Raw genomic sequence first — 12,997 nt, forward strand, 5'->3', positions numbered from 1 at the left:
AAATAAAGCAAAGAGGTAAAGAGATTCTAGGATAAAAGTTAAGTAGGCAGTAACACAAACTGTTCAAGTTCAGACCAATAAACAAGAGGGTTTGAGGTCACCTTCCTGTAGCTGTACAGAGTCACCGTGTGTACAGTCAGTTGTGTGTCCCATATATAAATTATCTATGATCAGCAACCTCTCCCTACAGAGGCCAGTGGATAAATTAGACTTCGAGATGCCTTTCAAACTGTAAATTATTAGTTGATTTGTTATTTTAAGTGATAGGTCTGTCGGTGGGTACTGTGAATGCACATGAAGGAATCTGGAAACATTTGACATTTCAGCAATTGTTAGCAACTTTCCTGACAGTTCCTAGATTAAGCTTAACAATTACAAATTAAAAATTAGCCAATTATGCCCCAAATATCAGCTTTTATAGAGAACTTAAGCTTTTATAGAGACAGAATTTATTTTTTTCTTAAAACAGGAATCTCTCTCTCCCTCCTCCTCTCTGCTCCCTATTGTCACTGCTATATGTGGGTGAGTGTGTGCGCCCCGTGTTTCAGCAGAAGTGAAGGAGAGTTTAAGTTGTCCTAGGGCATCACAGAATTTCAACCTAAATGCAGCAGAAACGAAAGAGAGAGAGAGAGAGAGAGAGAGGGAGGGAGAAAGAGAGAGAGAGAAGCTAACTGCCCTACACACACACACACACACACACACACCACGTATACACACACACCACACGTACACACACACACACACACACACTATGCTGACCTGTGCTGAGAGCCTCCCTCCTGATGTATGTCATTTCTAACTTTCTAGTTCCTGTCACATGTTCTTTTAGTCAGCATCTAAAACCATTACTTATAGGAACAAAAGTGTTTACCGATCTTTAAAATCAGGAAGGTTGCACTCATTTTTCAACCAAGCCTGCAAAAAGCAAGGTTGGCATGACATTGCGTTATTGCAGGTTTTGTGTGTTTTCAGCCTGCATATCCATCAAGTCACAAGAGAGGAGGTGGCAAAAGGCGGCCAGATGAAACAGCAGCTGCGTCAATACACAGGCTCTGTCCTGGAACTGACATATTCATCTCTGTAACTGAGAGAAGGACAGAAGGAGGTGGCAGGGAACTTCCCTTTCCAGACAGTTTTCTGGCTCAGCAGGGTTGCCCTGCCTCTAGTGTGGAATGTGGGGTCTCCTGAAATGCTCAAGAATGATGTCTCTTTTCTCTGTACAGGTGTCCTCCTCTTTCTAGACACTGTCTGTGACAGCATGTGTGAGGAGACTGAAGTGTAATGTAAACAATCAGATCAGTCTTTAATATCAAGAATGATAAACCCTGATTTACCATTTTCAGTTTAGACTAGGGAGTTTCTGTAAGGCAAGTCATGATGATGATGGTTGAGGTTTAACACTTTTAATGTAAAACCATAGTGGATAAAATACATCCTGACCATATCCATGTCCACTCCCCCTCTACTTTCCTCTCCCTGTGAACTTTCTTATGCTGTAATTTTTAATGGAAATAAAGTTATTTTCATACAATATATTCTGATATGGTTTCCTCTCCCTCATCTCTTCTCAGACCATTCCTTTCATGCCACACTTCCAAATCCACATCTACCTTCTCTTCTTAAGAGAAGAGAAAAACAGAAAAATAGAGCAGACAAGCAGGGGTATATCAGAATGAACAAAGAACAAAAATACAAAAAAAATTCATGAGTAATCCACTACATACAAACACATATGTGCATGTACATGTATACACACACATGTGCACACACAGACAAACACATGCATGCACACACATGTACACATATAGAATGCATGCACACGTGCACACATGCACACATGAACATACACACTTAAGTACACACATGTATAGATACACTTATGCACACACACATGCCCACATTCACATAAACACCCTGTGAAAAGGCAAACTTGAAAATCATAATCTACAATCAAGAGACCAGTAAGGTTTTTTTTAAAGTACCCAAACAAAGCAATACAAAACAAAACATTTCCAAAAAAATAAAAAATAAAAATAAATGAGTTCATTTGTGTTTGCCATCTACTACTGGTCATGGTACCTACTCATTTATCCAATAAGACTCCCTTGAAGAAATCATTTCTTCCTTTACAAGAGGTTGGTAATTGGAGATAGCTTCTTGATTAGGGGCAGGAGCTCATATCTACTTCCCGTCTCCAAGCTGGGACTCTGGTTTGGACCTGTGCAGGCCCTGTGCATACTGTGTGTCAAGCCTCTCTCTAAGTTCATTTGTGTCTGTAAGCCACTTTCTTTGGTATTATCCCATCCCCTCTGACTCCTACAGTCTTTCTGCCTCCTCTTTCATGTGATTCCCTTAGCTCCTAGAGGACAGATTTAATGAAGACAACTCATTTAGAACAGAGTATCCCCAGGTCTCATTCTCTGCACATTGCCCAGTTATGGGTCTCTGTATTTGTTCCCATCTACTTCAGGCAGAAGCTCCTCTGAGTATGGCTGAGTGAGGCGTTGATCTATGTGCACAGCAGAATGTCATTAGGAGTCATTTTATGGCTACATTATTTTAGCAGAATGGTATTATTCGGTTTCCCTGGAAACGCAATGGTAGGTTGATCAAGGTGATGTCTGCCTGGGGCTTTGCCATGGGTAAAAGGGCTTCCTGAAGGTTTGTTTATTCTTTCAACATTGAGTAATTGTTGCTGCTCCCACTCTCTGGCTGAGGAAAGTAAAACTCAGAGAATGTAAACAAGACTCGTAAAGCATGCAGCTAATAACTGGGACATAGGAAGGTTGTCAGGCTGCAAGGAGGATAAGGACATGAGGTTACACAAGTTGGCAGCTCTGCAGGCTACCAGGTTCTGCAGAGTTATTCTACTTGAAACCACCCATGCTTTGAATTGGGTAGTGTTTAATTCAATCGGGATTTGATTAAGCTGACTAACCTTAGTGTTGTCTCTTCCAGCATCCAACTCCATCCTAAACTGAGTTTTTGCTTCACTGATTTCCTTCCTCACTGAGGAATGTGTGTGTCTGATCATTTCTCTGTGTCTTCGTTTTTCTGGTTTGTAAGCTGATAGGTGTGCACGCACTTTCAGGGCATTGGAGATGTATTCTTGAGGAAGGTGCTGACATCAGCTAAGCTGCCATTCCTCAGTGACCCATCTCTTTTCTTGTTTGCTTCAAGGATTTTCACCCAGTATTTGATGTAAAGATATTGCACGAAAGATGTTTGTAGGTGTGCTTCATTGACTTACTGAGCTAATGATTTGGTATAGTTCCTCAGTACCTTCATACACTCTGAGACTACCTTCCCCATCATCTCTCACATCAGAACCATCTTTGAAGTTACTTTAGATGCACATTGTCTTAGTTAGGGTTTTACTGCTGTGAACAGACACCATGACCAATGCAAGTCTTATAAAAGACAACATTTAATTGGGGCTGGCTTACGGGTTCAGAGGTTCAGTCCATTATCAACAAAGCAGAAACATAGCAGCATACAGGCAGGCATGGTGCAGGAGGAGCTGAGGGTTCTACATCTTTATCCAAAGGAAGTCAGGAACATACTGGGAATCCTCAGGCGTCTAGGAGGGCATGGCAAACTATGTAAGATCACCATACAATGTCTACTCAAGCCCATCCCCACAGTGACATACTTCTTCTAACAAGGCCACACATTCTAATAGTGCCACTCTCTGAGATGAGCATATACAAACCATCACACACATGAACTGCCTTCTTTTATTCAACCATGTTTTTCAGAATCAACTCTGACATTTACTGGGTTGTATTGTTTTGGATATACTTTTTTTGGCTTATGATGATACCCTTTCCTTTATTGTACTGATTTTGTATTTTGCAATACTAACTTTTGGATAAACTCTCTATAAAGAGCTGGGGTATGAAGTTTGTTCCTCTTAGGTGGTGTAATTCTCTATGGTAGCTATTCTTCAGCATGTGATGAAGGTCTACAAGAGCCGTACTGTTATGGCCAACTCTGTAACTGAAGGCTGGATTCTGTGTGTGCTTAATTCAAACAAATGAATTGCTATCTATAATGTATATAATTAGTGCATTCTTAAAATTGAAGAAAGTACTAGAATCTGCTACTTCTGTGTGTTTCTTCTTTTCTTCATGTCTATCATAACAATCAAATATTGTTTACTCTACTTGATTCATTTTAATGTAGGGAGGCTATACATTCTCTTCTAAGTTGTTAGTGATTTCATTCAAAATTTCAGTGTAAGTATTTAACTTAACAGAAAGTTCATCATTGCCCTATTTTTCTCCTCAGTAGTAAAGGCTGCAGTTGAGATTACTGTCCCTTGCCTAGTTGTCACTGATATCCAATGCTGCTGGTCTTATTTTTTATTATGACTCACAAATAAACAACAAAAAAAAAACAACCATTATTTTTGTTGCTCTAGATAAATGATAGTGATCTCTGGCCTTAACAACTATCATTTCTTGCAGATTATTCTGGTTTTATGGATTCTTTTTTCTAAACATTTATTTTCATCTTCTTTTATAGAAGTTTAAGTAATGTTGACATAACACAATCTCTGCCTGAAAACATTACTTAATTCATGCTATTACATGATAGTTTAGCTGGGTATAGAATTTAACAAGTGTGATAATTTTTCTTTTTGACCAGGTTGAATACCATTCCATTGCCATGTGATTCCTGTTGTTAACATCAAGAGGTCAGGGAAAATTTCAAAGTATCCTTCCAACTGAGCATCTTAAATGTTTGTTTATCTTTTTATATTATGTATTTATTTTGGTATTTTAAGTATCATATTCTTTATTTGTGCAATTTAATTCATTAATATTTCTAAGTAGGAGAATTTAGATTCTTCCTCAATTCTAAAATTTTCTTTTTTTCATTTTTATTTTTATTTATTTATATTTTTTATTTACATTGCAAATGATTTCCCCTTTTCTGGGTCCCCACTCCCCGCAAGTCCCATAAGCCCTCTTCCGTCCCCCTATTCTTCCATCTACCCCTTCCCACTTCCCTGTTCTGGAATTCCCCTATACTCTTGCACTGAGTCTTTCTAGAACCAGGGCCCACTCCTCCATTCTTTTTGGACATCATTTAATGTGTGGATTATGTCCTAAGTATTCAAAGTTTCTAGGCTAATATCCACTTATCAGTGAGTGCATACCATGATTGATCTTTTGAGACTGGGTTACCTCACTTAGTATGATGTTCTCTAGCTCCATCCATTTGTCTAAGAATTTCATGAATTCATTGTTTCTAATGGCTGAATAGTAAGTACTCCATTGTGTAAATATACCACATTTTTTTGCATCCATTCCTCCGTTGAAGGACATCTAGGTTCTTTCCAGCTTCTGGCTATTACAAATAGGGCTGCTATTAAAATAGTGGAGCATGTGTCCTTATTGCATGCTGAAGAATCCTCTTCATATACCCAGTAGTGGTATAACAGGGTCCTCAGGAAGTGACATGCCTAGTTTTCTGAGGAACCGCCAGACTGATTTCCAAAGTGGTTGCACCATCTTGCAATCCCACCAGCAGTGGAGGAGTGTTCCTCTTTCTCCACATCCTCGCCAACACCTGCTGTCTCCTGAGTTTTTGACCTTAGCCATTCTGACTGGTGTGAGGTGAAATCTCAGGGTTGTTTTGATTTGCATTTCCCTAATGATTAATGATGTTAAACATTTCTTAAGGTGTTTCTCAGCTCTCTGAAGTTCTTCATGTGAAAATTCTTTGTTTAGCTCCGTACCCCACTTTTTAATGGGGTTATTTGAATCTCTGGGTTCTACTTTCTTGAGTTCTTTGTATACATTAGATATTAGCCCTCTGTCGGATTTAGGGTTGGTGAAGATTCTTTCCCAGTATGTTGGTTGACGTTTTGTCCTTTTGACGGTGTCCTTTGCCTTACAGAAACTTTGTAGTTTTATGAGGTCCCATTTGTCAATTCTTGATCTTAGAGCATAAGCTATTGGTGTTCTATTCAGGAACTTTTCCCCTGTACCCATGTCCTCCAGGGTCTTCCCCAGTTTTTTTTCAATTAGTTTCATTGTGTCAGGTTTTATGTGGAGGTCCTTGATCCATTTGGAGTTGAGCTTGGTACAAGGAGATAAGAATGGATCGATGCCCATTCTTCTGCATGCTGACCTCCAATTGAACCAGCACCATTTGTTGAAAAGACTATCTTTTTTCCACTGGATGCTTTCAGCCCCTTTGTCGAAGACCAAGTGACCATAGGTGTGTTGGTTCATTTCTGGGTCTTCAATCCTATTCCATTGATCCGCTTGCCTGATATTGTACCAATACCATGCAGTTTTTATCACTATTGCTCTGTAGTAGAGTTTAAAGTCTGGGATATTGAATCCCCCTGAAGTTCTTTTACTGTTGAGAATAGTTTTAGCTATCCTGGGTTTTTTGTTATTCCAGATGAATTTGAGAATTGCTCTTTCTAGCTCTATGAATAACTGGGTTGGGATTTTTATGGGAATAGCATTGAATCTGTAGATTGCCTTTGGCAAGATGGCCATTTTAACTATATTAATCCTGCCAATCCACGAGCATGGAAGGTTTTTCCATTTTCTGAGATCTTCTTCGATTTCCTTCTTCAGAGATCTGAAGTTCTTGTCATATAGGTCTTTCACTTGTTTGGTTGGAGTCACCCCAAGATACTTTATGTTGTTTGTAGCTATTGTGAAGGGGGTCATTTCCCTAATTTCTTTCTCAGTCTGCTTATCCTTTGAATATATAAAGGCTACTGATTTGCTTGCATTGATTTTGTAGCCAGCCACTTTGCTGAAGTTGTTTATCAGCTGTAGGAGTTCTCTAGTAGAGTTTTTAGGGTGACTTAAGTATATGATCATATCATCTGCAAATAGTGATAATTTGACTTCTTCCTTTCCAATTTGTATCCCTTTGACTTCCTTCTGTTGTCTAATTGCTCTAGCTAGGACTTCAAGAACTATATTGAAAAGATATGGAGAGAGGGGGCAGCCTTGTCTAGTCCCTGATTTTAGTGGGATTGCTTCAAGTTTCTCTCCATTTAGTTTGATGTTGGCTACCGGTTTGCTGGATATTGCTTTTACTATGTTTAGATATGGGCCTTGAATTCCTGTTCTTTCCAAGACTTTTAGCATGAAAGGATGCTGAATTTTGTCAAATGCTTTTTCAGCATCTAATGAAATGCTCATGTGGTTTTTTTCTTTGAGTTTGTTTATGTAGTGGATAGCATTTATGGATTTCCGTATATTGAACCATCCCTGCATCCCTGGGATGAAGCCTACTTGATCATGGTGGATGATCATTGTGATGTGTTCTTGGATTCGGTGGGCAAGAATTTTATTTAGTATTTTTGCATCGATATTCATAAGGGAAATTGGCCTGAAATTCTCTTTCTTAGTTGGGTCTTTGTGTGGTTTTGGTATCAGCGTAATAGTGGCTTCGAAGAAGGAGTTGGGTAGTGTTCCTTCTGTTTCTATTTGGTGGAAGAATTTGAAGAGTATTGGTGTTAAGTCTTCTTTGAAGGTCTGATAGAATTCTGCACTGAAACCATCTGGTCCTGTGCTTTTTTTGGTTGGAAGCCTATCTATGACCCCTTCTATTTCTTTAGGGGTTATGGGTCTGTTTAGATGGTCTATTTGATCCTGGTTTAATTTTGGTAATTGGTATCTGTCTAAGACAATGTCCATTTCCTCCAGATTCTCCAGTTGTGTTGAGTACAGGTTTTTGTAGTAGGATCTGATGATTTTTTGCATTTCCTCGGTTTCTGTTGTGATATCTCCGTTTTCATTTCTAATTTTGTTAATTTGGATACTTTCTCTGTGCCCTTTGGTTAGTCTGGCTAAGGGTTTATCTATTTTGTTGATTTTTTCAAAGAACCAGCTTTTGGTCTTGTTGATTCTTTGTATGGTTCTCTTGGTTTCTACTTGATGGATTTCAGCCCTGAGTTTGATGATTTCCTGTCTTCTCCTCCTCCTGGGTGAATTAGCTTCTTCTTGTTCCAGGGTTTTCAGTTGTTCCGTTAATCTTCTAGTGTAAGCTCTCTCGAATTTCTTTTTGAAGGCACTCAAAGCTATGAGTTTTCCTCTTAGCACTGCTTTCAATGTGTCTCATAGATTTGTGTATGTTGTGCCTTTATTTTCATTAAATTCTAAGAAATCTTTGATTTCTTTCTTTATTTCTTCCTTGACCAAGGTATCATTGAGTAGAGTATTATGCAGTTTCCATATGTATGTGGGCTTTCTGTTGTTTTTACTGTTACTAAAGACCACTTTTACTCCATAGTGATCTGATAGGAGGCATGGGATTATTTCAATCTTCTTATATTTGTTGAGGTCTGTCTTGTGACCAACTATATGATCTGTTTTGGAGAAGGTACCATGAGGTGCTGAGAAAAAGGTATATTCCTTTGCTTTGGGATAAAAAGTTCTATATATATCTGTTAACTCCAATTGGTTCAAAGCTTCAATTAGTTTCATTGTCTCCCTGTTTAGTTTCTGTTTTCCTGATCGGTCCATTGGTGAAAGTGGAGTGTTGAAGTCACCCACAATTATTGTGTTAGGTGCAATGGGTACTTTGAGCTTTAGTAAAGTTTCTTTTATGAATGAGGGTGCCCTTGTATTTGGGGCATAGATGTTCAGGATTGAGAATTCTTCTTGTTGTATTTTTCCTTTGACCAGCAAGTAGTGACCTTCCATGTCTCTTTTGATGACATTAGGTTGAAAGTCAATTTTATCTGAAATTAGAATGGCAACTCTGGCTTGTTTCCTGGGACCATTTGCTTGTAGAATTGTCTTCCAGCCTTTTACTCTAAGGTAGTTTTTGTCTTTGACATTGAGGTGTGTTTCCTGTAAGCAGCAAAATGTAGGGGAATGTTTACGTAACCAGTCTGTTAGTCTATGTCTTTTTATTGGGGCATTGAGTCCATTGATGTTAAAAGATATTAAGAAATAGTGATTGTTACTTCCTGTCATTTTTGACGTTATTTTTTAAATTTGATTGGTTAACTTCTTTTGGGTTTGATGAAAGAAGCTTAATATCCTGCTCCTGCCAGGGTATAGTTTCCCTCGTTGTACTGGTGCTTTCCCCCTATTAACCTTTGTAGGGCTGGGTTTGTAGAAAGATATTGTGTAAATTTGGTTTTGTCATGGAATACCTTGGTTTCTCCATCTATAGTAATTGAGAGTTTCGCTGGGTATAGTAGTCTCGGCTGGCATTTGTGTTCTCTTAGAGTGTGCATGAGCTCTGCCCAGGATCTTCTAGCTTTCATGGTCTCTGGTGAGAAATCTGGTGTAATTCTGATAGGTCTTCCTTTATATGTTACTTGCCCTTTTTCTCTTACTGCCCTAAGTATTCTTTCTTTGTTTAGTACATTTGGGGTTTTGATTATTATGCGACGGGAGGTATTTCTGTTCTGGTCCAGTCTGTTTGGAGTTCTGTAGGCTTCTTGTATATTCATGGGCATCTCTCTCTTTAGGTTAGGGAAGTTTTCTTCCATAATTTTGTTGAAGATATTTGCTGGCCCTTTAAGTTGTAAATCTTCACTCTCATCAATACCTATGATCCTTAGATTTGGCTTTCTCGTTGTGTCCTGGATTTCCTGGGTATTTTGGGTTACAAGCTTTTTGCATTTTGCATTTTCTTTAACTGTTGAGTCCATGGTTTCTATGGTATCTTCCGCATCTGAGATTCTTTCTTCTATCTCTTGTATTCTGTTGTTGATATTTGCATCTATGGTCCCTGATTTCTTCCCAAGGTTTTCTATCTCCAAAGTTGTCTCCCTTTGTGCTTTCTTAGTTGTTTCTACTTCTGTTTTTAGATCCTGAAAATTTTTGCTCAGTTCTGTCATTTGCTTGTTTGTGTTTTCCTCTAATTCTTTAAGCGATTTTTGTGTTTCCTCTTTCATGACTTCTGCCTGTTGATCAAGGTTCTTCTGTATTTCTTTAAGTGATTTTTGCGTTTCCTCCTTATTGGCTTTTGTATTCTCCTGAATTTCTTTCAATGATTTTTGTGTTTCCCTTGTAAGGGCTTCTAATTTTTGATCCATTTTCTCCTGAATTTCTTTAAGTATGTCCTTCATGTGTTCCTGTACTAGCATCATGACCAGTGATTTTAAATCCAAATCTTGTTTTTCTGGTGTGTTGGGGTATCCAGGACTTGCTAATGTTGGAGAATTGGGTTCAGATGCTGCCATAATGCCTTGGTTTCTGTTAGTAACGTTCCTACGTTTGCCTTTAGCCATCTGGTTCTCCCAGGAGTTAGATGGTCTTATTGTCACTGGCTGGAGCTTCAACCTACTGTGGATCTTTAAGGTTATTTCTGCAACACTGGATGACTGGGTTTCTTCTGGCACAGATTACTGATATGCTGGCTTCCTCTTTTCTGACCTTCTCTATCTTGCCTCAAGCAATGCTATACTTAGGTTGTCAAGGTCAACCAGGTGTTCTCTGTCTGCTCTATTATGGAGGGAAGAAGTTGTGGTGGGGGTCACTCCCTCTGTTGATTCTCACATAGGACACAGGTCCTATGATGGACTGGCTTGCAGATGAACTGCCTATGTGCTCAGTTCCTGAGGGCAGGCAGACCCCTGGTGGTTTGCACCACCAGAAATCTAAGGCTCAGGGTGTTACAGTACCTAGTGAACCTTTTGTGTCCCTGCAGACAGTGAGTTTGGCCACAGGGCTTCTCTCCTTCCACAGCTTCCTGGGCGGGACATGGGCCCTGAGCCCGGTGGGCTGGCAGACAAAAGCCACCTAGGTGCTCAGTTCCTGAGTGCAGGCAGACCCCTGGCGGTTTGCACCACCAGAAATCTAAGGCTCAGGGTGTTACAGTACCTAGAGATCCTTTTGTGTCCCTGCAGACAGCAAGTTTGGCCGCAGGGCTTCTCTCCTTCCACAGCTTCCTGGGCAGGACACGGCCCTGAGCCCGGCAGGCTGGCAGACCGCGGAGAAGCATCTTTAAAAATGCTCAACTTCATTAGTCATTAGGGAAATGCAAATCAAAACAACCCTGAGATTTCACCTTACACCAGTCAGAATGGCTAAGATTCAAAATTCAGGAGACAGCAGGTGTTGGCGAGGATGTGGAGAAAGAGGAACACTCCTCCACATTGCACTGAGGATGTTACCCTTTGAGCATCCCAAGTCCTTGCATTGTCCCACACGAGGGTACCACACATGTTGTGACCTGTCCTAGGTTGCCAAGTCACTCTTGTTCCTGCATAGAGCTATAGAAGCAGCTGCTATTTTGCTCCTTTGTCCAAGGCATTGCAGTACTTTTCTCAAGCTTTCCTAAAATATTTTTACATATTTCAAACTATATCCAGTATTAGGCAATAGCCACCCACACTTCTCTCCTAGTTGACTGACAAGGGAACATAGTACAATATGAACTAATGAATAAGTAGCAGTGCAAACTCGGAAGCCTTACTACTAGGGTCCAACTCCAGCAGACTTTCACAAGATTTGTAATTACTCTGACTTGATCCAGGCTATTTTGAAACCAGAAATAATATTTTTTTCTATTGCACAGTATACACAGGAAGAAAACAAGTCAACATTTGCAAACTTCAGAGCCGTTTGTTGTATTTGTTCAATGTTCAGGGTTTTCTGATTGCCAGGAATTCATGTGCAGTCAATGCAGCTTAAATTTAATAAGAACTCCTTCAACTGTGCTTTAAACAGTCAATTCAATGCTTGTTTAATAAGTTTCACTTTACACTAGAATGTTATGTAAAGTTGCTTTGCAGCATGCAATTTCCTCATAAGCCTTGAGAACTAGATGCTGTTTACCTAAAGAACACAAGGCAAATGGAAACAAACAACTTTCTGGGACTCAGCACTGAAAGCAGATTCAAGTTTCAGCCTGCCTATCTCCATGTTCTTCCCCTGGTCTGCTTGTGGTGGTTTAGTACTGATTGTCAACTTGAGAGAATCCAGAGTCGCCTGAAGGACAGGTCTCTGGGCACAGCTGTCTAGTTCATAATCTTGATTATGGACTGAGTTAAGAGGACCAGTCCACCTTGAGTGGCACCATCTTCTGATTGGAATTCCTAATGATGTAAGTGGCAAATGGGAGCTAAGCAGCAATATACCTTCTTCCACCTCGTTGTTTAATTGTGGATGCAATATGACCCAAGTTCCAGCTCCTTTGGGTTCCTTACCTTCATGGGCTATACCCTTGAACAGTGAGTTAGAATAAGACTCTTCTCCATTAGGTTCTCTTGGCCAAGATATGTCTCACAAATATCACGAAAGGAAATTAGGGCTTGGACAATGTCTCAGTGGTTAAGAGCTCTGGTTCATTTTCCAGAGGATCAGTGTTCAATTCTCTGCACCGAAACTTGGTGGTTCACAGCTTTTTGTTACTTTAGATCCAGGGGATCCAATGTACACTTCTGGCTTCTGTTTGGCATAGACATACACACAGACAGCATACTCATATATATCAAGTAACAAAATACAAAAAAATTAAACAAAGCAAAGTCAAAGTTTTGAAATAAGCATTCTCGTTTCAGGCCTCAGCATCACCTGGTCTGGGCCATTGTGGAATTTTGGTACATCTTCCCCAGAACAGAATTGTCAGACAGCTCAATTACTAACAACAAACAGGGCAAGGAAAGATGCAAACTATGCAACTGAGAAATCTAAGCTTGGACATGATGGTCAGCATCATAAATGGTGACATGCTCCTAAGCATGTTCTGGCCTAAGCATTGTAATTATAGTGAAGAAAATTGTAAGACAGCCTGATGCTAAATATACACACACACACAGGCATACATACATATAGACACACACACAGACACACACAGACAGACAGATACACACATACACACAGACACACACAGACAGATACACACATACACACAGACAGATACACATAGACACACACATACACACATGTACAGACATACACATACAGACACACACATACAAACACATACACACAGACACACACATACTGACACACACAGAGAAACACACATAAAAACACACACAGATGCACAC

Source organism: Apodemus sylvaticus, chromosome 16, assembly GCF_947179515.1.
Source record: "Apodemus sylvaticus chromosome 16, mApoSyl1.1, whole genome shotgun sequence".
Taxonomy (NCBI): domain Eukaryota; kingdom Metazoa; phylum Chordata; class Mammalia; order Rodentia; family Muridae; genus Apodemus; species Apodemus sylvaticus.